Genomic DNA, 25,114 nt, shown 5'->3' on the forward strand with positions numbered 1-25,114 from the left:
AGCTGGACTGAACTGATATTTGATGGACTGTTGGATTATATTAGCCACCAGCTATCTCAACCCTAAGGGCCAGGCATTTAGATAGGCACACCCCTAAAGTCCTGTACAGTTCAGGGCCCATGAAAATGCCCCTTCATCAAGCGTTTGCCCCCATACAGACATGTCCATTAACAAATTCTTCCATTATCCTTGAAAGCATGCTCTGGCTGCTTGGAAAATAATCTCTTCTTCCTCTCCTTCTCATAATTAATTGCTACCAATTGCTATGCCAAAATCCATGTTAAGCTATACATGTATGTGTGTATCTATACACATACATATGTACATACACACATATTTGAGCAGGAGAGCAACAATCCATTTATGTTTTGGTAAGTTATTAAAACATGAGTCCAGTCTGATCTCATTCAGACCCTTCCTTATTTGCATAGCTATTTTAACGGCCTGAGATCTATTCATGTCCCCAAAGATCCCTTACTCCCTCTCTGTGAGCCCCTGGTACAGCTAAGTAAATAGCTGAACTGAGGTTTACCATGACAACAACTCATTATTTTTTAAAAAAAAATTGCTTTATAATAAAAGGTGATAAAAACAAGATTGTGCTAAAAGACAATGTAATCAGAAGACAGAAAGTGAACACAATATCTAAAGAACCAGATAAGACTGTGAGAGACCAGGTCAGTACAAGCTGGTAATTACATTAAAATTGACACAATCTATCTGTTTTTCTTTCTTTTTTTTTTTTTTTAATCAATTTTGAAGCCATTTATTTCTTTATGAAGTGGTTATTAACAAGTCTATGTAAGGTTAGGATTCCAATCTAAAGTTTTCACCTGAAAGCCTTCAGGGTTCAGTTGTATGTCATGTAACGAGGAGTAGCACTGAATTTGGCATAAGACTTAATGACCTTATTTACAGCTTCCAAGAAATCCTTCTCAGTAGCGATTTTTCACCGTGCTCTGATGGCAAACATACCAACTTCTGTGCAGACGCTTCTAATCTCAGCACCAGTGCTATTTGGACACAGTCGTGCTAACAATTCAAATCTGATATCTCTTTCAACACTCATCGAACGAGCGTGAATCTTAAATATGTGGGTCCGACCCTCTAGATCGGGCAGGCTAAATTCAATTTTTCTATCCAATCTCCCTGGCCTCATCAGTGCTGGATCCAAAGTATCAGGTCTGTTAGTGGCCATTAGCACTTTAATATTGCCTCGAGGATCAAAACCATCAAGCTGATTGATCAGTTCCAACATTGTTCTCTGCACTTCATTGTCACCTCCAGCACCATCATCAAACCAAGCCCCTCCAATAGCATCAATTTCATCAAAGAAGATAAGGCAGGCTTTTTTTGTTCTGGCCATTTCAAAGAGTTCACGAACCATTCGAGCCCCCTCACCGACGTATTTCTGTACAAGCTCAGATCCAATAGCTCAAATGAAGCACGCATCAGTCCGATTAGCAACTGCCCGCGCACAGAGTGTCTTGCCTGTACCGGGTGGACCAAAGAGCAGCACGCCCTTGGGAGGCTCAATGCCAAGGTTTACAAACCTCTCTGGATGAAGTAATGGGGTTTCAACTACTTCTCGCAATTTCTCAAGCTGTTCCTTACAGCCACCAACATCACTGTATGTGACATCAGGTTTCTCTTCCACCTGCATCATGGTAACTGTTGGGTCAATCTTAGGAGGCAATGGAATGTGAATTTGATATTTATTTCTGTCCACACCCACTCTCATCCCTTCTTCAATGTCAGTAGGTGCCACCTGATCACTAAGGTCCACCACAAACTTGGCAAACTGCTTTACGTTGATAATGTATTTTGGGTCCTCCGAATCAGCACTGATTATCTTCCTACACCTGGCGACCTGTAAAGGCTGTTCACTCTGGAGTGTCTGCTTATCTGCAGCCAAATCCCAGAGTGCTGGTGGGGCCAGGCCAGTGTCAGATTCTTTAATACCAGTGAGCTCATTAATTTTCTTGAGAAGTTGCTGAATGTCATCTTCAACTTGCTTGATCTGCCTAGAGTAAGTGCTCTGACCGTAAGTTTTTAGCAAGGCAATATCCCCCTCATCCAGAGCTCGGATGGGCTTGTCGTCCTTCTCATCCTCTTTGGTCTTCTGCTGATCGGCACCAAGGTAATCCGGCATTTTAGCAGCTCCAAATGCCACCTCTTCTTAATGATTACACAGCACCCTATCTGTTTTTCTTATAAGCTAACATTTTGCATAACTGATTTTCTGTGAGTAAAGTCAGGAGTTCTTTTTTTGTTGTTACATATATATGTATTAAAACCACAGAAACTCATAGCCTAGAAGAAGGAGAGAACAAAAGGAGAACCATTCCTTCTTTTATTCATGTAATTATTCAATAATAATGTATTAAATGTAAATTATGGCTAGTTTGGGGTTCCATAATGTGGAACTCATTTGAAAAACTATGAAAACAACAAAATTGATAAAAGGGTCAAGAAATGGGTGTTGCTAAAAGGCTGCAGAAAGTGGTTGTCTGCTCAAGGAAAAAATTGAAATTTTGTCAGTCAATACCTTTAATTATATGAAGAGTTATTATTGACCACATTAGTGGTCAATTATTTTTCTTTCCCAGTCAGAGAAAATAAGAGGAAATAGGCTTTCCCTACAGCAAGCAGAGTTTAGAAGCTGTAATGCCACCTCATTATGGAATTGTTGAGTCCATGAGACTGGGCTGTATTAGCAAAGGGCATAGCCTTGGCGTTGTTGAGCGATCAGGAGCTCAATGCCCTACTTTCTGTAGATCTCCATTACCCACCATGCCCACATACCCTCAATCTCAGTTCCAGCAAGACAGATTACTGGAGCTACTGCAGCCAATTGCATAATCAGTATTGCTGGGCAGTCTCTGTTCTGAGTCCAGCTCTGACTCCACAGCACACGTCCCAGGCCTGCAGACAGTGGGAAGAGCAGCAAGTTCTGTGTTAGGAAGCCTGGCTTGCAAGTCCTACTCCACATGTTGTTTTCCTTCTTTTGGCCCCAGTTTTCTCATCTGTAAAATGAACAAGTATTCCTTTCCCTCCCTCCCTCCCTCCCTCCCTCCCTCCCTCCCTCCCTCCCTCCCTCCCTCCCTCCCTCCCTTCCTTCCTTCCTTCCTTCCTTCCTTCCTTCCTTCCTTCCTTCCTTCCTTCCTTCTTTCTCTCTCTCTCTCTCTGTCCTCTCCCCTCCCCTCCCCTCCCCTCCCCTCCCCTCCCCTTCCCTTCTTTCTTCTTTTTTTGAGACAGAGTGTCACTCTGTTGCCGAGACCGGAGTGCACTGGCACAATCTCAGCTCACTGCAACCTCTGCCTCCTGGGTTCAAGTGATTCTGGTGTCTCAGCCTCCCGAGTAGCTGGGATTACAGGCGTGCACCACCACACCTGGCCAATTTTTGTATCGTTAGTAAAGACGGGATTTCACCATGTTGACCAGGTGAGGAACTCCTGACCTCAAGTGGTCTACCCACCTTGGCCTCCCAAAGTGCTGGGATTGCAGGCGTGAGTCACCTCATCCAGCCTAATTTTTGTATTTTTAGTAGAGGTGGGGTTTTGCCATGTTGCCCAGGCTAGTCTTGAACTTCTGGTTTCAAGCACTCCACACACCTCGGCCTCCTAAAGTGCTGGGATTACAGGCATGAACCACTATGCCTGGCCCAAGCTGGTCTTAATGCTAGTAGTTCTCAAACTACTAAAATTAAAGTGTGGTGAGAATCTATACTTACTGTATTTGGAAGGGGTGCTTATTGAAAATCCAGATTTCTATCCCTTTTCCCACATAAATTTGTGTTTATTTAGTCTGGATGGGGCACAGAACATGAGATTCTGCATATTAAAAAGTATCTGATAGTATAAGTTGGTTGAAGGTAAAAATTAAAATTAAAAAAGAGAATAAAAAGGTATGTGATACAAGTGATCCTGGGCTAGTACATTAGTTTGCTAGGGCTGCCATAACATACTACCATAATAGGCTGGGTGGTTTAAGCAACAGAAATTAATTTTTCTACAGTTCTAGAGGTTGGAACTCCAAGATCAAGGTGTCAGAGGATTTAGTTTCTTCTGAGGCCTCTCTCCTTGTCTTATAGATGGGCATCTTCTCACTATGTCCTCACATGGTCAACTCTCTGTGCATGGGTACTCCTGGTGTCTCTTTGTGTGTCTTAATCTCTTCTTATAAGGATACAAGTCAGATTAGATAAAGGCCTATCTTAATGGCCTCATTTTAACTTAACCAGCTCTTTAAAGGCCCTTTCTCAAATTTTGAGTTACCAAGGGTTAGTAACATATGAATTTGGGGTGACAAAATTCAGCCCCTAACAACTAAATAATCTCTACAATTCTATGCCCAATGAAAGCTAGATCAAACCTCTCTGCAGACTCAGCCTTGTTTTGGGGTCTTGTTATGGAACCCTTGTGTTATTGCTAAACTCTTATTTTTACACATTTTTCATTTCTCTAGCTAAAGCTCCCAACCGTAATTTGGTGACATCTGGCCTTAGTGTCCTGGTTCTAATTGGTATTACCACCCTATCTAAAGTGCCTCCCACCTCATTCATGCCCATCCCTTCCTACCCCTCTACCTTCTCATTTCTGCATTTATTCAGATCTGTTATTGCCTCTGTTTATTGGTTTATTTGTTTCCTGTCTTTCTCCCCTACTAAACTATAAATTCCGTAGATCAGCCATGGAATGTTTTGTTCCTAGCACCATGAACAGTGCCTGGCATACAGTAGGCACTCATTAAATATTGATGCATGAATAAATGAATGAATAAGTGATGAATTGAGATGACCTTTAAGGTTTGTGTCTGTTCCAACCTAGAATTCAATTACCTTTTCCTTCTTTACTCTTCCACAGGGGTGGTATTTAAGAGGCTTCCCCTCAGCCAGAGGGAATAAGACATGTGGAATACTGAACCACATTGATACCTTTCTAGAGACCTGGGAGAGGTGAAAATTATGCTCATTTATTGTGCTATCAATATCTTAATCACCAGTGCGTTAACTGCCCTGGACCTAGAGTGCCTGGACTGTAATGCGAATAGGTTGATTACAGAGAGAGGCAGTAAATCAGCCAAGGCCAAATGTCACACACCACAGTGATATTGACAGTCCAGCAGATGATCTGCTTTGGCCCACAGCTGAAGTCTGGGTGTGATCATCAGTCTTCTTGCAGATGGTCAGAAACTCCTATTTATGAACTTTGGCCTGTGACATTTGCTAGCACAGCATAAGCCATTAGGCTTTTTCAGCTATGTAATTCCTTTAGGTTGATGGAAAGATGCTAGCATGTGTCAATAAAAGTGACAATAATTGCACAATATAAGTAATAAATGAGAAATAAAAATATTAATAATAGTATAAACAGGTAAAGTCTGAGGTGCACTAAAAATAGGTTAATTATAATCTTTGATTGGGTTGGCTCTACATACATGATACAATAAAATATCTTGGAAGTCCTAACCAGAGAAATCAAGAGAAAGAAATAAAAGGCATCAAATAGGAAAAGAAGAACTCAAAATATCTCTTTTCACTGATGATAAGACTGTTGACCTCGAAAACTCTGAAGACTCTGACAGAAGGCTGCTGGAACTGACTTCAGTAAAGTTTCAGGATACAAAATCAATGTACAAAATTGAGTAGCATTTCTATACAGCAATAATGTTCAAGCTGAGAGCCAAATCAAGAACACAATCCCATTTACAATAGGAAATCCTAAGCAAAAAGAACAAAGCCAGAAGCATCCCATTGCCTAACTTCAAACTGTACTGTAAGGCTACAGTAACTGAAACAGCTTGGTACTGTTACAAAAACAGACACATAGACCACTGGAACAGGATGGAGAACCCAGAAATAAAGCCATATACCTACAGTCATGTGATCTTCATTAAAGTTGACAAAAATAGGTAATGAGGATGGGATTCCCCCATTCAATAGATAATGCTGGGATAGCTGGCTAGATGTATGTAGAAGAATGAAATTGAACCTCTAACTTTCATCATATGCAAAAGATGAATTAAAGGTTTAAATGTAAGACCTCAAACTTTAAGAATCCTAGAAGAAAACCTAAGAGAGACCCTGTGGACATTGGCCTTAGGAAAGAACTTATGATGAAATCCTCAAAAGCAATTGCAACAAAAGCAAAAATTCACAAGTGACATTTAATTAAACTGAAGAGTTTCTGCACAGCAAAAGAAACTATCATCACAGAAAACAGACAACCTACAGAATGGGAGAAAATACTCACAAACTACACATCTCTCGAAGATCTAATATCCAGAATCTATAAGGAACTTAAGCAATTCAACAAGCAAAAAACAAATAACCCTGTTAAAGAGTGGGCAAAAGACATGAACTTCTCAAAGAAGACATACAGGCAGCTAACAAACATGAAAAAGATGTTCAACATCACTAATCATCAGAGAAATGCAAATCAAAACCACAATGAGATACCATCTCACACCAGTCAGAAGGGCCATTATTAAAATGTCATAAACGACAGAAGCTGGTGAAGCTGCAGATAAAAGAGAACACTTATACACTGGGGACGAATGTAAATTAATCCAGCCAATGTGGAAAGCAGTTTGGAGATTTCTCAAAGAACTTAAAGCAGAACTACCATTCAACTCAGAAATCCCATTACTAGGTAGATACCCAAAGGAAAATAAATCATTCTACCAAAAGACACATGCACTTGTATGTTCATTGCAGTACTATTCACAATAGTAAACACATGGAATCAACCTAGATGTCCATCAAAGGTGGATTGGATAAAGAAAATGTGGTACATATACACCATAGACTACTGTGCAGCCATAAAAAGAAAGAACAAACTAATGCCCTTGGCAGCAACATGGATGCATCTGGATGCCATAATCCAAAGGAACAGAAAACCAAATACTGCATGTTCTCACTTATAAGTGGGTGCTAAACACTGGGTACTCATAGACATAAGGAGGGCAACAATAGACATTGGAGGCTAAAAGAGGGGAGAGAGAGGAGGGCAAGGGCTGAAAAACTAACTACTGGATACTATGCTCACTACATGGGTGATGGGATCATTCATACCCCAAACCTCAGCATCACACAATATATCTGTGTAACAAACCTGCACATGTAGTCCCTGAATCTAAAATAAAAGTTGAAATTATATGAAATAAAAAATAAATATGCTTAAGAGGAAAAAATCAAATATTTTATAGCTACAGAAGGTAGTATTTTTAGATAGTTCTCATGTATATCCTCACTGAAGGCCTTGATTCCAGGCTGAGTTAATTGCTTTTTCCTTATATTTATTAAATTTAAGAGGAAAGATTTGTTTCTACATCTGTTTCCTCTACTAGAGCAGTGGTTCCTTGAGAGCAATGATCTTATTTATTTCTGTATCTTCTGCACCTTCTACATGTCCCTCAAAATTTGTTTATTGGATGAACGACTATCAAGGAGATTTAAATGTTGTTGATTAGTAAATATTGCCCAAATGTTTTAAGGCAGATTAGACTGAGACTCATTAATTACTGCTACTATCCTTCTAATATATCTTGCTCTCAATTATATTAGTTATAGAATGTTTAAAAACTGGTTTTTAGTTTAAGGTCAACATTTATTAGAATGGGAAGAGCTAAGAATGTTTGCAGGGAGGAAAGAAACCAGGAGAATGACACTTGCATGGCCCTCCTCTGGGAAAGCAAAGTGCCTTTCACATTATCCCAAGTCAGACATAATCAAGAAAGTAAATATATTGAAGGAGACCCAAATACCTGTGACACAATGCAAAGCATTTAAAAAATCATCTTGTGCTGCAGATGACACACATTGTTGCTCCACTCAATAGTGTATGTAATAGTAAATTGGCTGTAATTATTAATACCAATAATTCTATTCACTGAGAAATCAGTTTATAATAGAGAATTATTCAGCCACCAAGCTCCTGGGGCTATAGCTAAGCACCTGCCAGAGAGGCAGTCATGAGGGGTTATTATTATTAATTGTGTGTCCAGTTATTTCTCCCTTAGGAATAGCAACAGTACACATGCCACATCTAAGGAGGGGAGGAGGGGCCCATCTGTGCTCACCCCACTGCTTCAGGGTCCTTCTAACAAAGAGATTGTGCTGGGGTGGCCCCAAGAACCTTCCAGCACGTCCTTAAGAAGCCTTCAGAGCTGCATCAAAGTGCAGCAGGGGAGACTACGGTGTGTTGTTCCCCTCTTCCTCTGTCACTTTCCATTCTCCTGCTCCCTTCCTTCCAACCCTGCTCTTTTCTGCCCGTTCTCAAGAAAATCTTTCCTCAGCTTTACCACTCTCTTGAGTTAATCTTTTCCATTGTGCTTCCAAGCAAACTTCTTTCTTTGAGATAGCTTGGGAAAATGATGAAAGGGCAGTGGTGAAGCATCCTTAAGTTGAATGGGGCTTTTTAAACAAGTTGTGAAATACACGTACAATTTACCATTTAAACCAGTTAAAAGTGTGTAATTTAGTGGCATTTAGTACATTCACAGTGTTACAAAACCATCACCACTAGGCAGCTTCAGAACATTTCCATCAACCCAAAAAAGAAACCTGTATCCATTAAGCTGTCACTCCCCTTCCCTCCTCCCACTCGGCCCCTAGCAATGACTAATCCACTTGTTGTCTCTAGGGATTTGCCTATTCTGAATATTTTGTATTCAGTATGTGATCTTTTGTGACTAGCTTCTTTCACTTAGATAGGTTTATCCACTTTGTAGCACACATCAGTTCTTCATTCTTTTTTATGACTGAATAATATTCCATTATATGGATATACCATATTTTGTTGACAGTTAATGGACATTTAGGTTGTTTCCACCAAATTTAGATTGTTTTAAGGATAGAGTCTATGCAATATCTCTATATCCTTAATCTATTGAGATTTGGCTTCTTCTCTAACAAGGGTAACAACCAGTAATGATGACAGCCCATGGTTATGGGAGAGCTTGCCCTGTTCTGGACATCATACAGAATATGTTGCAAGCATAATCCCATTTAATCCTGGTAAGGGCAGAAGCTTGTGTAGTTTGGTTTCACACCAGGCATCCCAGCAGAAGAGTCAGGGCTAAAAATCTAATCCAGACCTAATTGGTTCAGCTGAACCCCTTGCTCAGGTTGTGTCTGTCCTGAGAGGGAGGCACTGAGCTCCACTGTGCCTAAAAGCAGCTCTGTTAAAACGGCTCTTTGAGGTAAACATTATCATTATTCCCAACTTATATTTAAGGAAAGTGAAAGTGAGAATTAGAGAGTTTCCGTAACTTATTCAAAATCACACATCTAACAAAGGGGCAGAAGCCTGGGCTTGAAGCCCGATCTGGGTCCAAATTCTTAGCCACTGCCCTATTCTAGGATAATTTTGGGGTGGACATCTGTGGCCTCTTTTCTTCTTCCAAGATTTTCTTTTACCATAATCCAAAGTTAAAGATGTATCTTACTCTGCGACCCAGAACATAATACACATATATAACAGAAAAAATTTCATGGAACTACACTTAACCTTAGTACCTGCAATACACTTTTCTATTCTATTTAGTTTTTTAAAAAGAAATACTGGTCAGGCTCTACTAAATTGGTTTCTAACAGGCTGTTGCCCACAGTTTAAAAACCACTGCTGAAGTCTATTTTTTTTTTTCAGTCTTTATTTTACTCTACCTTTTCGTGGCATTTGACACTTAGGTAAGCTTCTGTATCTTGAAACTCAATTTATTTGCAGATCACCCTTTCATGGGCTTCAGAACATATTTCCAGCTTTCCTCCTGCACCTCGACCAACATGTCTTATATGGCCTGGCATGGTGGCTCATGCCTGTAATCCCAGCATTTTGGGAGGCCCAGGTGGGTGGTTCACCTGGGGTCAGGAGTTCAAGACTAGCCTGGTCAACATGGTGAAACCTCATGTCTACTAAAAATACAAAAATTAGCCAGATGTGGTGGTGGGCGCCTGTAATCCCAGCTACTTGGGAGGCTGAGGTGGGAGAATCACTTGAGCTCAGGAGGTGGAAGTTGCAGTGAGCTGAGATCGTGCTATTGCACTCCAGCCTGGGCGACAAGAGTGAAACTCTATCTAAAAAGGGAAAAAAAAAAAAAGTCCTGTATGTAGTTCAGACACAAGGGATTCAAAACTGAACTCATTGTTCCTGCCTCCTTCTCCATCCTTTTTTTTTTTTTTTTTTTTTTTTTTTTTGAGACGGAGTCTTGCTCTGCCACCCAGGCTGGAGTGCAGTGGCCGGATCTCAGCTCACTGCAAGCTCCGCCTCCCAGGTTTACGCCATTTTCCTGCCTCAGCCTCCCGAGTAGCTGGGACTATAGGCGCCCACCTCGTCGCCCGGCTAGTTTTTTGTATTTTTAAGTACAGACAGGGTTTCACCGTATTAGCCAGGATGGTCTCGATCTCCTGACCTCGTGATCCGCCCGTCTCGGCCTCCCAAAGTGCTGGGATTACAGGCTTGAGCCACCGCGCCCGGCCTTCTCCATCCTTTTAAAGCTGCTCTTTTTCCACTGCTCCCCAGCTCACTTTAATGCCTTCTCTACCTTCGCAGTCTCCTGAAATATATAAAGAAATCTTCCAACCAAGAGTTGAATAGAGTTCAACCAAGATTAAATAGACATTTTTTTTCTATTTTAGAGACAGGGTCTCACTTTGTCACCCAGGCTGGAGTGCAGTGGCCTGATCATAGCACATTGCAGCCTCAAACTCTTAGGCTCAAGTGATCTTCCTTCCTCAGCCTTCCAAAAACAAAGCTGGGATCACAGGCATATGCCATCACATTAAGAAAAAAAATTTTTTTTTTTTTGATAGAGACAGGGTGTTGTTTTGTTGCCCAGGCTGGTCTCGAACTCCTAGGCGCAAGCAGTCTTCCCACATTAGCCTCCCAAAACTCTGGAATTACAGGCATGAGCCACTGCGCGCAGCCTGTATAGACGATTTTTAAGAATATGTACAAGTGGACAAGCACATGAATAGATGTTCAACACCATTAGTCATCAGACAAATAAAAATTAAATTCACAATGAGACACCATTATATACCCACAAGAATGTCTAAAAGTTAAAAGACTGACAAGCAAGTGTTGGCAAGGATATGGAGCAACTGGAACTTGCATGTATTACTGATGGGAATATAAAATGGTACAGCCACTTTGGAGACTGACGATTTATTGTACAGTTCACTTCACACTTACCATGTGCTTTAGCGATTTCACTCCTAGCTATTTCTCTCATGAGAAATAAAAACATATGTCCACGCAAAGACTTGTACATAAATGTTCATAGCAGCTTTATTTATTTATTTGTTTTGAGGCAAGGTCTTGCTCTGTCTCCCAGGCTGGAGTGCAGTTGTGTGATCTCAGCTTACTGCCACCTCTGCCTTCCGGGTTCAAACGACTCTTATGACTCAGCCTCCTGAGTAGCTGGGATTACAGGCATGCAGCACCATGTCTGGCTAATTTTTCTATTTTTAGTAGAGATGGGATTTCACCATGTTGACCAGGCTGGTCTCCAACTCCTGGCCTCCACTGATCTGCCTGACTCGGCCTCCCAAAGTACTGGGATTACAGGTGTGAGCCACCGCACCCAACCTCATAGCAGCTTTATTTGTAATAGCCCCATGTTGGAACCAACTCAAACATCCATCAACAGGTGAGTGAATAAATTAAACATGGTATATCCACAAAATGGAACATTACTTGGCAATACAAAGGCACAAACTACTGATAAAGACCAAAACATTGATGAATTTCAAAAATGTTATGTGGAGTGAAGGAAGGCAGACATAAAGGGTTTATACTGTACGATTCCATTCTTATGAAATTTCACACACAAAAAAACTAAGTTATAATGACAGAAAACACATTAGTGGATATCTGGATTTGGCAGAATCAGAGAGTGGTTTACTGACTATAGAAGTCCTAAGAGAACTTTTTGGATGATGGAAATATTCTGTGTCTTGGTTGTACTTACATGAATATATACGTTTGCCCAAACTTACTGAACTGTATACTTAAAATAGGTGCATTTTTATTTTATGTAAAGTATATCTTCATAAAATTGATTTATCTGGCCAACTGGGATTTTAAAATGTGTTCAGTTCCTCCTTTTTGTTACTCCCTACAGCTAATCAATTGTGAAATCTGCTTACTCGACTTCAAACATTTATCTCCAATGAGTTTCTCTTGTCACCCTCTCAACTGCTCAGTATTAGTTTAGGTTCCCAGCCCCTCTCCACTGTACCAGTCTGAGAACCTCTGGTCTTGCTCCACTCCACTACTCAACTCCAGCCAACATCTTCCTTCTCACCACTTCTATTCATACTCCCTTAATGAAATACTTCCATTGGCTGCCTTTTGTCCAAAGGTTGAGATACAGATTCCTTCCTTCAACAAATACTTGTTGGAAAGAAGCAGGCATTTAGGACATCGAGAAGACCATTTCATAGACTGGTCCCTTTCAAGGCTCATCGTTAGTTACTTTGAATTTTCACAACTCCTCATCTCTTATATGCTGTCCCTATCACCAGTTTTACCTTTCTGTCTCTCTCTTCCCTTTTATTTCTTAAGGTCTAGCTGAGGTATTTCCTTCTCTGTGAAGATTTTACCAAGCACCCAGGCAGACATAGGGATCTCGGAACCTTTCATGTAACCCTAACATAGCATTGGTTGGTTATTGCTTCATTGTGTCTGTGAAGTCTGTTTCCTTTGTAGACTGTGTACGATTTGGTGTTACGGATTCTGCCATTGTCATACCTGTGCCTCTAACAACTAATATGTTGGGGCTTAAAAAATCTTTATTGAATTAAAAGAATCTGACACATACATTGGCCATATTTCTATTGACGATGAAGTTAGCAATATAAATTCTCCTGTTAGAATTGTTTTCCTCTCCTATACTCCCATATCTTTTATCAATGCCTCTCTTGTATCACTTATTATTCTTCCACTAGATTGTGAACTTAAATTTTTTTTTTGAAATATTTTAAGCACCTAAAAAACTACTGTATAGGGAATAATAAAAAAAAAAACCTCCCAGGTACTCTCATTTTTGTCAAATCTTAGCATTTTTGCTTTGTTTGTTTCAGATGTTTTAAAAAAGTAAATGTAATATGTGTTTATACAGTGGAAGCCTCCTGGCACCCTTTCCCAATGCCATTCCCTTCCTCCCTTTTGAAAGCAATCACTCTCCTATATTTGGCGTTTATCATTTATTTGCATATTTTTATACCATGTATGTATGAATTCATAAACAATTCATGGTATTGTTTTACATATTTTAAAACTTTATACAAATAATATAATGCTGCAGATATTCTGCAATTTGATTTTTGTTTTGGCTCAACATTATATTTTTAGATTTATCCATGTTGATACTTGTAACTATAATTTTTTTAAAATTTCAAATTCCGGGGTATATATGCAGGATGTGCAAGTTTGTTACATAGGTAAATGTGTGCATGGTGGTTTGCTTCACCTATCAATCGATCACCTAGGTATTAAGCCCAGCATGCATTACCTATTTTTCCTGATGTTCTTCCTCCTCCTATCCCCCACCAACAGGCTCCTTTGTGTGTTGTTCCCCTCCCTGTGTCCATGTGTTCACATTGACTTGTAACTATAATTTAATGAGTAAGTTACAGCATGTATGCATGCATGAATATTCAACTAGATGTATTCTGACTCTGTAAGCAGAGAACATGTTATGTAATGCAGTCAGGAATCTTATAATTTCCCTGTCATAATACATGACATTCCTTTTTTTTTGGCTACTATGCAGAAGACCATGCCACAATACAGTACAGATGTCCCTGAAGTGACAATTCACTAAGAATCAGGGCTGGAAAACATTTTTAATAAGCTAGAGAGATGGACCAAATCTATGAATTTGAAATGTAACACAGACAAACGTAAAACATAGCATTTGGGTACAAAAAAAGTTCAATGGTACAAATATAGGATGGGGTAGATGTGGCTTGGAAGCAGAACATAGGCCAGCCTCAGTGGCTTATGCCTGGAATCTCAGCACTTTGGGAGACTGAGGCAGGAGGCTTGTTTGAGGCCAGAAATTCGAGCCTGCAGTGAGCCATGATTGCGTCATTGCAATCCAGCCTGGGTGACAGAGTGACACTCTGTCTCTAAAATAAAATAAAATAAAAAAGAAGCAGAACATAAACAGAAAGTGGACAAGTTGGCAAGGCTGGGAAAGGAAGCACCCGTGGAGAGCCACTGGGATGGCGTTTCTAGAACCAAGATTTGGGCTGTAGAGTGAGCTCCTCCAGGCCGCTTGGACTACATCTGGGAGAGAGCCTTCAGTTTCTGAGTGTGGAGCTTGTTCAGAGGAAAGTAATGAGAATGGCAGAAGAAAAAGGTAATAGTTCACTTCAAGAAGGGAGGTTGAGGCCAGCAGGATCGTGATGGTTGATTTCTGTGACTGGAAGGGAATTCTCTGTGGCCCCAAGAGATATTGGACCAATCTTGCTCCTTTTCCTGAATTCCTTCCTCAGCAGCACACCCACTCTGTCCCACAAGCTGGAAGCCTAGGAGGGGTCCTCAGCTCTCACTCATGTTCTTCTCTCCTACCTACCTGATGGTTTTTAAGTCCTGTGAGATCCATATTCTAAACATCATCTTACTTCACTCAGCAGCCTTTCTACAGTTCCTCCTACCATGAAAACTCTCTTCTGTTGATTTTGTGTGCTGCACGTTTCTCTAAGTTTCCCTCTACATCTAAGAATGCCAGGGCATGACCAGATTTTTGGAGCTTGAAGTGTTTTTTTTTGGGGGGTCTGTCTTTAAAGGAATACAAAATTACAAATAAAAGGCCTTGGATGGAACTCATACAAGGTAGAGAATTATTTGGCAGCAAATCCACCTCGGGCTTTCTTTCTTTTTTCTTTTTTTTTTTAATGCCCATCTTCTTTTCCAATGCCATGGGGTGGAATTCCTAAAGAGACATCAAAGCCATTTTCTCTTTAATGCTATATACTCCCCTGGCTTTGAAGATTTTCTTCCCATCTTACATGGCCATGACCGAATGGTGACTCCCAAGTCTGTATCTCAAGCTCTGGCCTCTCTGTCTTGTGTTTAGACAGTCATCTCCACTTGGGTATTGCAAAGGCACTGCCAACTTCCTGTGGCTTAGGCTGAATCATTATCTTTCCCCTCACCTTCCGGTCCCTTTGTAGGCCTCTCATCTCACTAAATGACATCAGCATCTACCCAGTTCCAAAAGCTGGGCACCTGGGCACCATCCTTAACACCTCATCCTCCCTCATGCTTATATCCAACTTATCTTCAGCCTCATCACATTTACCTTAAATACCCCTTCTCATCATCTTCATTGTCACCATCCTTGGCCAAGGTATTGTCACATCTTGGCTGGACCACCACAATAGTCTTCTTCCTTTTTTTTTTTTTTTCTTTTTCCTTAAAGGTGTTGCGGTTAAAGGCTTAATATTTTAGTGACATTTTGGGTTCACAGCAAAATTGAGAGGAAGGTACAGGGAGTTCCCATATACCCCCAGTCCTTATACATGCACATCCTCCCCGTTATCAACATCCCCCACCAGAGTGCTACACTTATTATAACTGATAAACCTACAATTGACTCATAATCGCCCAAAGTACATATTTACATTAGGATTCGTCCTTGCTATGGTACATTCTATGGTTTGAGTGATATGTATCCACCCTTATAGTATCATGCTGGGTATTTTTACTGCCCTAAAAATCTTTTCTGCTCTGCCTATTCATCCCTTCCCTCTCACCTCAACCCTGATCTTTTTACTTTCTCCATAGTTTTGCCTTTTTCAGAATGTCATACAGCTGTAATCATCTAGTATATAGCCCTTCTAGATTAGTTTATTTTTCTTAGTAATATGCATTTAAGTTCTATGTCTTTTTTTTTGGCTCAATAGCTTATTTTCATTTAGTACTGAATAATGTTCCCTTGTCCAGATGTGCCACAATTTGTTTATCCATTCACCTACTGAAAGACAATTTGGTTACTTCCAAGTTTTGGCAATTATGAGTAAAGCTGCTATAGATATTGGCGGACTGGTTTTTGTGTGGACATATGAATTCAACTCCTTTAGGTAGATACTAATGCAGATACTTAGGTAGACACTTACCTCTTAGGTAGATAGTATCTCTTAGGTAGTAAGTAAGGCCAGGAGTACAATTGCTGAATCATGTGGTAAGAATGTGTTTAGTTTTATAAATAACTACCAAACTGTCTTCCAAAGTGGCTGCACCATTTTGCATTCCCACCAGCAATGAATTAGTTCTTGTTGTTCCACATCCTCTCCAGCCTTTGGTGTGGTCAGTCCCAATAATCTCCTAATTGGTCTTCCTACCAATATTATCTGACAGCCTCCCCTACTCATTCTCTTCTCTACATTGCTGTCAGACCATCTTTCCAAAAGGCATATCTGATCACCTCATCCCCTGCTTAGGACCCTCCAAAGCCTCCTATCATTCTTAAGACAAGGATCAAATCCTTAACTAGGCCTTTAAGGTCCTGCCTGGTGTGGCTTGCCTGGCTCTCAACTGCCCTCTTACCATGCTGTCTCTGCTCTCCAGCCACACCACCTCCTCTCTGTCCCTTCTGCAGCCCAGCCTTGCCTGGAAATCTCTTCCTCACGTGTCTCACTCCTGAGTCCTCGGTCTAGGTCAGGTTCCCTTATTAGTCACTTCTTTTTTTTTTTTTTTTTTTTTTAAGACGGAGTCTTGCTGGGTCTCCCAGGCTGGAGTGCAGTGGTACGATCTCGGCTCACTGCAACCTCTGCCTCCTGGGTTCAGAGCGATTCTCCTGCCTCAGCCTCCCACCACCATGCTTGGATAATTTTTTGTATTTTTGTATTATTATTATTATTTTTATTTTATTTATTTTTTATTTTTTGAGACAGAGTCTCGCTCTGTCTCCCAGGCTGGAGTGCAATGGCGCGATCTCGGCTCACTGCAAGCTCCGCCTCCCGGGTTCACGCCATTCTCCTTCCTCAGTCTCCCGAGTAGCTGGGACTACAGGCGCCTGCCGCCATGCCTGGCTAATTTTTTGTATTTTTTTTTTTTTTTTTTTGAGTAGAGACAGGGTTTCACCGTGTTAGCCAGGATGGTCTCGATCTCCTGACTTCATGATCCGTCCGCCTCGGCCTCCCAAAGTGCTGGGATTACAGGCGTGAGCCACCGCGCCAGACCCTGTATTTTTTTTTTTTTTTTTTTTTTTAAGTAGAGACGGGGTTTCACTGTTAGCCAGGATGGTCTCAATCGCCTGAACTCCTGATCCGCCTGCCTCAGCCTCCCAAAGTGCTGGGATTACAAGCGTGAGTCACCGCGCCCGGCCTATTCACTCTTAACCTTATTTCCCTCCTAAGTCTATTTATCCCTATTCAGTATGACACATTCGCTAGTGTCATTGATTTAATGGGTTAATGGCTGGCTCTCAACTTGACTCTGAGTTTCTACACAGGCTTGAACCGTGCATACGTGTCTGTGCTTGCTTTTTCATGTATCTGGACCTTGCTTATAGCAAGTCCTCAATAAATATTTGTTAAAGAGTAAATGGACTCTTAGGAAATGGATTAATTAAAAAAAAAAAATCTATAGAACTATGCAAGCCTAGCCTCTAAGTCTTGGGTCAGAGAATCATTTATTTTGAGTGAATGAGATTCAAGGACACTATAAATTGCAGAGGCATTTGCCCTGTTAGGCCAGGAAACATATCTCTCTCTAAAGATTTTGACTTGCCAATTCCCAATACCCTATGTTGAAAGCCAGCTGGCTGCCCACACTTTTGAAAACACAGTGAGACATTAACCCTCAAAGGCAAAGTCCAAGGGCACAATTTGGTGCAAGGGCTGCCTGCCTGACTGCAGCTTTAACAGCTGATTCTCCAAATATGCACTGACGTCAGTGAGAGTTCCCTGTGCTCAGTGTGTCTGACTCAGCCTCCACAGTGCAATTTGGAGGGAAGAGTTTGACCTGAAGACGTTTCGCCTGCTACCTGTTTTAGGGTTTAAAGTGAAATGCAGCCTTTATGCCACCCCTCCAGCCTGCCCTGGTATGATTTAACTTTCATTTGCTAGTGCATTTATATTTCCTTGTATTTTACTATTTAAGAACTATTAGATAAAAATCAGAATGCAGAGCTAAGTCTAGATCAGCTGAAAAATCAAGCTGAATCAAGTTCTTTTTAGTCTTTAGCCAAAGTTAAAGACACAAGGAGAAATGTTTTGTTACTTTGGGATACAACGGAAGCTGGAGGATTTAGTGTTTTTTGTTTTTTGGGTGTGTGTTTGTTATTAAAAATCCTTTCTCACTTTAAAAATAAAATGTGGGGCTGGATGTGGTTGCTCGTGCCTCTAATGCCAGCACTTTGACAGGCTGAGGTGGGAGGATCACTTGAGGCCAGGAGTTTGAGACCAGCCTGGGCAATGTAGCAAGACCCTGTCGCTACTAAAAAATAATGTGTTAGTCTACAAGATGCCAGAAAATTCTCACCAAGTTAACTAATCAGAGCATCATATAATGCAAAAACATGTTAATGGAAAAGATTTTCCTGCCAAGTGTTCATAAAAAGCAGTCACATGAAATCCAAAGTTTCACAGGGGATTCTTTAAATATGATATAGCAAGATACTATGATGTTGTCAGAAATGTTTGCAAAAGCCTCAAAATTAATATTTCCCTTCTTAGTGCTCTCAAAGTGCCTTAGACACACCTCACTAAAGTGCTTATTGGGGCATGACAATAAATTGTTGAGAGTCTCTGCCAAGATTGTGAGCCTTTGAGGACAGAGCACATTTTTTAGCTATCTGAGGTAGGTCTGGCTTTTGTTATGGTGTGTGGCACATGGTAGATGCAAAGAGAAAGGGAGCTGGAATCAGAGCTCTGTGCTCCAGTCCTGCCCTCATATTTTCAAACTGTGGAACTATGTCAAATGCTTGACTTCTGCAAGTTCCATTATTCTGTAAATTGAGGAATCACGCTTCCTCACAGGGCCGCTGAGGGAGTGAAATGAGGTATGTGTCCTGTATGTAGTAGGTACTAATAAATGTGATTGTCAAGGAATTAAGAACTAGACCCTGAGATTGCATCCAGGTTCTACCTTTTGCTAGCTTTGTGACCTTGGGTAAGTCACCTAACCTCTCTGAGCCTTAGCTTCTTATCTATATAATAGGAACAATAACATCTACATCGCAGAGTTTTGGTGAGAAACAGATTTTAGACTTCTCTATTTAATGCATCCAAACCAAAGTCTAGTACTAACCTTTTATTTTTTCAAGTAAGAATGTTCCAAAAAAGAAGCTATCATCTACTATCACCATGAAAGAAAGAGTTTTAACACCAAAAAGTGAGAAAGATAAATTTCTTTAAACAGAAATATCTTTAAAAAGAAAAATACTTTCCAATGTCCTTATTTTAGGCTGGTGAAAACTTTAGTCTTACACCGGCACCATCTGTGTCCAGACTTTTGAATCCCATTAATAATGAAGATGAAATGAGATAATATGTATAAATAGCTGAGTGTAGAGCCTGGCACACAGAAAACACTAAATAAATATTAACTGCTACTATTTAATGTTATTTTGCCATGATTGCATTGGTTAATTTTATGTGTCAACTTGTCTGGGCTAAGGGATGCCCAGATAGCTGGCAAAACATTACTTCTAAGTGTGTCTGATATGGTGTTGCTGGAAGAGAATAGTATTTTAATTAGTAGACTGAGTAAAGAAGATCGTCCTTACCAACACAGAAGGGCATTCTCCAATCTGTTGAGAGCCTAAAGAGAACATAAAAGTGGAGGAAGGACAGATTTCTTTTCTTTTTCTTTTTTTTTTTTTTGAGACGGAGTCTCGCTCTGTCTCCCGGGCTGGAGTGCAGTGGCCGGATCTCAGCTCACTGCAAGCTCTGCCTCCCGGGTTTACGCCATTCTCCTGCCTCAGCCTCCCGAGTAGCTGGGACTACAGGCGCCCGCCACCTCGCCCAGCTAGTTTTTTGTATTTTTTAGTAGAGACGGGGTTTCACCGTGTTAGCCAGGATGGTCTCGATCTCCTGACCTCGTGATCCGCCCGTCTCGGCCTCCTAAAGTGCTGGGATTACAGGCTTGAGCCACCGTGCCCGGCCAGACAGATTTCTTTTCTCTGCTTAGGTTGGGACATCCATCTTCTCCTGCCCTGGATGTTGGCACTTCTGGTTCTCTGGCCTTTGGACTGGAATTGACACCGTTACCCCCTCCATCTCAGAACAAAGGCTGAAATGCCAATATACACTAAATTACACTGGCTTTCTTGGTTCTCCAGCTTACAGATGGCGGACTGTGGGACTTCTCAGCCTCCATAATCACATAAGTCAATGCCTATAAATTTCCTGTATATGTCCTATTATAGGATAGCTCTATATATATCCTGTTGATTCTGTTTCTCTGGAGAATCCTAAACAATACAATCATCATAAGTTAAAATACTTAAATTTTCTATTAAAAAGTTTGATAAATGAATGAATGAAATGCCTGTTATATTTGTACTCAGTAGAGCTGAAGAATGAAAAGTAACAATGTGAATAACTGATCAGAGGTTTTGGGAATAAAAATGTTACTGGCATATATTCGAAACCAAATACAAGTGTTCACTGAGAGCTTCCTATATTTCAGGTGCGCCTCTTAGTATTTTACATGAATAATTTTATTTGTGCTTCATGAAAACTCCATTTATCCCATTTCTACCGATGAGGCGACTGAAGCACAGAGAGGTTATATAACTTGCTCCAGGTTACCCATTAGTAAGTGTTGTGGCTGGGATTCCTACCCACGCAATCAGACTCTATCACTTGGACTTTAATACCATGATCTTCTGTCTCCTTATAGTAAAGATAAAATATATAATAAATTCTAATTTAAATGAATATATTATGTAAATAGAAAGAAGAAGCAATAGACAATTGACAGGAAGGGCAATGGGTTGCATCATTGAACTAGATTTGGGGCAACCTTAGAAAGGAGTCCCATAATCATATTCATTTTTATGTAAAAATGTCATATTCTAGAAATGTGTCAGCATTTGAGTGCAGTTGAAGAATCTGATGTGTCAAGGATTGAGCACCTTGGTACATCACCTTTATTTTCTGCTGGGCTTCTCTGGTTTGGGTTTCTGAAGTGCGACATACTTTTGATAGCTTGGAAAGGGTGGGTGAGGGATGGGACTGAGGGGAAGAATGATGGTTTGGCTCTGAGCCTTGTTTTCAGCATTTTAAATTCATGGTATTGCAAAGATAGCAAGGGAAAACTGCTGGAAGGGCACCATATTCCAGCTGGAGTAGGGGTGAGAGGCCAGGCAGGCAGCATTAGCCTGCTTGACACTAACTCACTTGAGTGGAGCCTAGGCTAATGAATCACTCGCTCCGTAAAGCAGCCACTGCTTCCTTGCTCTGCACCAGCTCCATGGTGCAGGCCAAAACCCAGCTCTGGCAATGAGCCTGTGCAGAATATAGTGAAATAAGAGAAATAAGAGGTTACATTTTCCCAGAGCTTCGCTGCCAAACGTGGCAAGTGCCCAGCTGAAATTGGCAGTAGTGGCCACCCAAACCTCCCTCCAGCCAAAAGCAGAGAAGCTGGTTTCTTGGAGATGGTTCAGCCACAGCCATGTCCTGGATCATCCCCAAGCCAACACTTTACAGCAGGGTCCCAGGCGGACCTGCCAAGGTCCTGGTGTCGCAGCAGGGGCTGCCAATGTGAGTTGCTCTTTTGAAGACCGGAGACCTCTCTGCTGGGTTGAGGCTAAGCCTCCAAGACTCACAGGATGCCAAATCACACAGACCTTCCGTCATCTCATTATTAATCTTGTTTCTTATTAACCCAAACAAATATGTTGGCCTTGACTCCAGTGTTATTCAGGACAAAAATGATATCCTTTTTGGGGTTCAAATTGATAGCATTTTCTTTGTTTCAGGTGCTGCCCCTAAGCTCTTTTTGTCAATTTTCTGTCTCTCACAACCACTCTTTGCAGGAAAGGACATGAAAGTGAAGAGAGATGAAGTAACTCACTGAAGAGCACACACATTGAGAGCCCAGGTTAACTCCAAAGTGTAAGAGCTTTCGCCACATATTGGTACCTCTGTCTTGTGAGGGTTGTGAAAAGAATTATTATTTAAGTGTTCATGTCTCTATTTTCTTCCCAAATGGTTTCTATTAGGTTGGTGCAGAAGTAATGGTTTTGCCATTACTTTCAATGGCAAAAACCGCAATTACTTCTGCACCAACCCAATAGCTTCTTGAGGGAAAGGACCTAGCTCTAAAATAAATTGATGCCAGCCTGGCTCTAAAATAAGTAAATCAATAAATAGAGTCACCCAGGCTGGAGTGCAGTGGTGTGGGATCATTTCTACTGCAGTGTTTCCAGAGTATTCATTCATGCATTTGGGAAATATTTATTGAGCACTTATTATGTGCCAGGGACTATGCCAAGCATTTGCCAATAAAAAGACAAAAAATCACTGGGCCTGCTCTTTGGGAGCTAATAATCCTATGAGGGTAATACCTAGGGAAGTCAATGAGTTATTACAAAATAACAAGGTCGACCCTGCATTGGGTATGCCATTCTAGCAGTTCTTACCAGTTATTTATAGACTATTCACATATTTTATGTATTTATCTTGTATTTTATTCTAAATGCAATTAACAAATGTATGCTCATAAAAAAATAGTTACATTAATCTAATGGTGGTGTGACATAATAAGAAATATGTATTTGGTCTTTGCCCAGGGTTTCTGACACACAGATCCTATATCCCTTGGAACCTCTAGAGTGATAGGAACATCTCTTGTTCTAATGAGAGAACTCTTGGTGGGCTCCTGGATGGGGGTAGTCACCAGAAAGACCAAACCTTGATAGGCAGCATGAAACTTTCAGCCCTAAACCCTAACCTCCGGGAAGGGGAGAGAGGTTGGAGACTGAGTTAATCACCCCTATATGATGAAACCTCCATAAAAACTCCTAAACTTTGGGATTTGGAGAGCTTCCACATTGGTGAGCATGTTGAGGTGCTGGGAGGGTCGTGCTCCTTGAGAGGGTATGGAAACTCTATGTGCTACCCTTCCTTTTTTTCTCCTCTGCATCTCCTATTTGGCTGCTTCTGAGTGGTATCCTTTATAATAAACTGATAAAAGTAAGTAAGATGGCTTCCTGAGTTCTGTGAGCCATCCTAGCAAATTATCAAACCTGAGGAGGGGTCATGGGAAGTCCAGATTTATAGCCAGTCAGTCAGAAGTACAGGTGCCGTGGGACCTGTGACTGGTGTCTGCAGTGCGGGTAGTACTGTGAGACTGAGCCTCTACCTTGTGGGATCTGACACTAACTCTGAGCAGTGTTGGAATTTAGTTGAATCATAGGATACTCAGTTGCTGCTCAGAAAATTAGAGAATTGGCCACTGGAAGTGGAAAACACCACAGTGGGCTTCTTGAGAGAGCATCACAAATATGTTCATAACTAAACATGGGCATCAGAAAATACAAACATCTTCTGTCAAAATTGTGAAAATTGTGTAGCAGACTCAAAAACACACAGATTTCATCTTTATGAACTATATCAAGGACAAAATAAAAGATGGGTGTTTAAACATTTTGTGTTGTTAAGTTCCAGTCCAGATTATTACAAAGGCCTCCTAACTATCTCCCCTTTTCTTCTGTATCCTGCTCTAATCCTCCTGCATGGAGCAGCCAGGGGGTCTTTTAAAACAATAAATCAGACCATGTCCCTTACCAGCTAAAAGCCCATTAATAACTCGGAATTGTTGTTAGACTAAAACCCACATTTCTTATCATGGGCTGCAGAGATCTACATGATCTATCTCTCCCATCTGTCCAAACTGATATGATGATGACGATGATGATCATGATGATGAAAAATAGACTGCATTTACTGAGCATCCACTAAGCACTTTATATGCTTTCTCTCATTTAATCTTTTTTTAAAAAATACCAACCAGCATTAGCTAGAATCTCATCTAATCTTTATGACAACCTTATCTCTCCTCCTCTCTAGTTTATATGGCAGCTGTACTTTCCAAATGCTCGCAGAGCTCTTTCCCACTCCCTGGACCTTTGTACTCACTGTCCCCTTGGCCTTGAACATGCTAGTTTCAGCTCTTCTCACAGTTGGCTTGTGTGTACCCACCAGGTGTCAGCTCAAACATCATTTTGGAGAGGCTGCCCTTGACTACCCAATCTAAGCAGCTTTCTCCAGCTATGATGTCCTTTTCTGCTGATGGGTTCTTGCTGATAATTTACTGGAGCCTTTCACGGTCATGTTTATGTCTTTTATTGTGCTTGTCTATTTCCCCATCTGGAATGTTTTGTAAGCTCTGTGATGGCATCTTCCTCACCACTGTCTTGTTTACTACACCAGTGCGTGGTATGTGCAAGGAACAGAGGCTCAATATGTATTTGGCAAATGAGTTGATAAATGTATCTTATGAATATTAAGTAATAAATGCTAAAAAAAAAAAAAAAAACAAAAACAAAAACACCCCATACGTTTCTTCTAAGTAATGATCATCTACTCAGGTCAGTCTTTAATAATTTAGAAGGCCTGAATTTTTTTTTCTTTCTTTTTTTTTTTTTTTTGAGATGGAATTTCACTCTTGTTGCCCAGGCTGGAGTGCAGTGGCGCAATCTTGGCTCACCACAACTTATGCCTCCTGGGTTCAAGCAATTCTCCTGCCTCAGCCTTCAGAGTAGCTGGGATTACAGGCATGCACCACCACACCTGGCTAATTTTGTATTTTTAGGAGAGACGGGGTTTCTCCATGTTGGTCAGGCTAGTCTTGAACTCCCGACCTCAGGTGATCCACCCACCTTAGCCTCCCAAAGTTCTGGGATTATAGGCGTGAGCCACCACTCCCGGCAGGCCTGGATTTTATATGGTCACTAGATGTGTGTGTATTTGTTGGCTAAGCGATCATAACAAAAGCAGGTCCAGGTGAATCTTAAGGAAACTTACCTAGGTGTTTTAGATATGGCTGGATGATAAGGTGAATACTAGCATGCTGTTAGAACAGAGAGCTATGGGAGGAAGGAGTGATGAGCTGTCTGGGGCTGTCAGAAAGACTGATGATAATTC

The 25,114-nt window shown here is 41.0% G+C and overlaps 1 pseudogene across 1 annotated transcript; it reads right to left on the reverse strand.

The window, feature by feature from the left end:
- Positions 1-750: 750 nt before the first annotated feature.
- On the reverse strand, positions 751-2,195 carry LOC104657533 (annotated as a pseudogene). The gene has a single exon (XR_747301.2). The product of XR_747301.2 is annotated as a 26S proteasome regulatory subunit 7 pseudogene (transcript).
- Positions 2,196-25,114: the final 22,919 nt, after the last annotated feature.

The sequence above is a fragment of the Rhinopithecus roxellana genome, chromosome 15 (genome assembly GCF_007565055.1).
Source record: "Rhinopithecus roxellana isolate Shanxi Qingling chromosome 15, ASM756505v1, whole genome shotgun sequence".
Lineage (NCBI taxonomy): Eukaryota > Metazoa > Chordata > Mammalia > Primates > Cercopithecidae > Rhinopithecus > Rhinopithecus roxellana.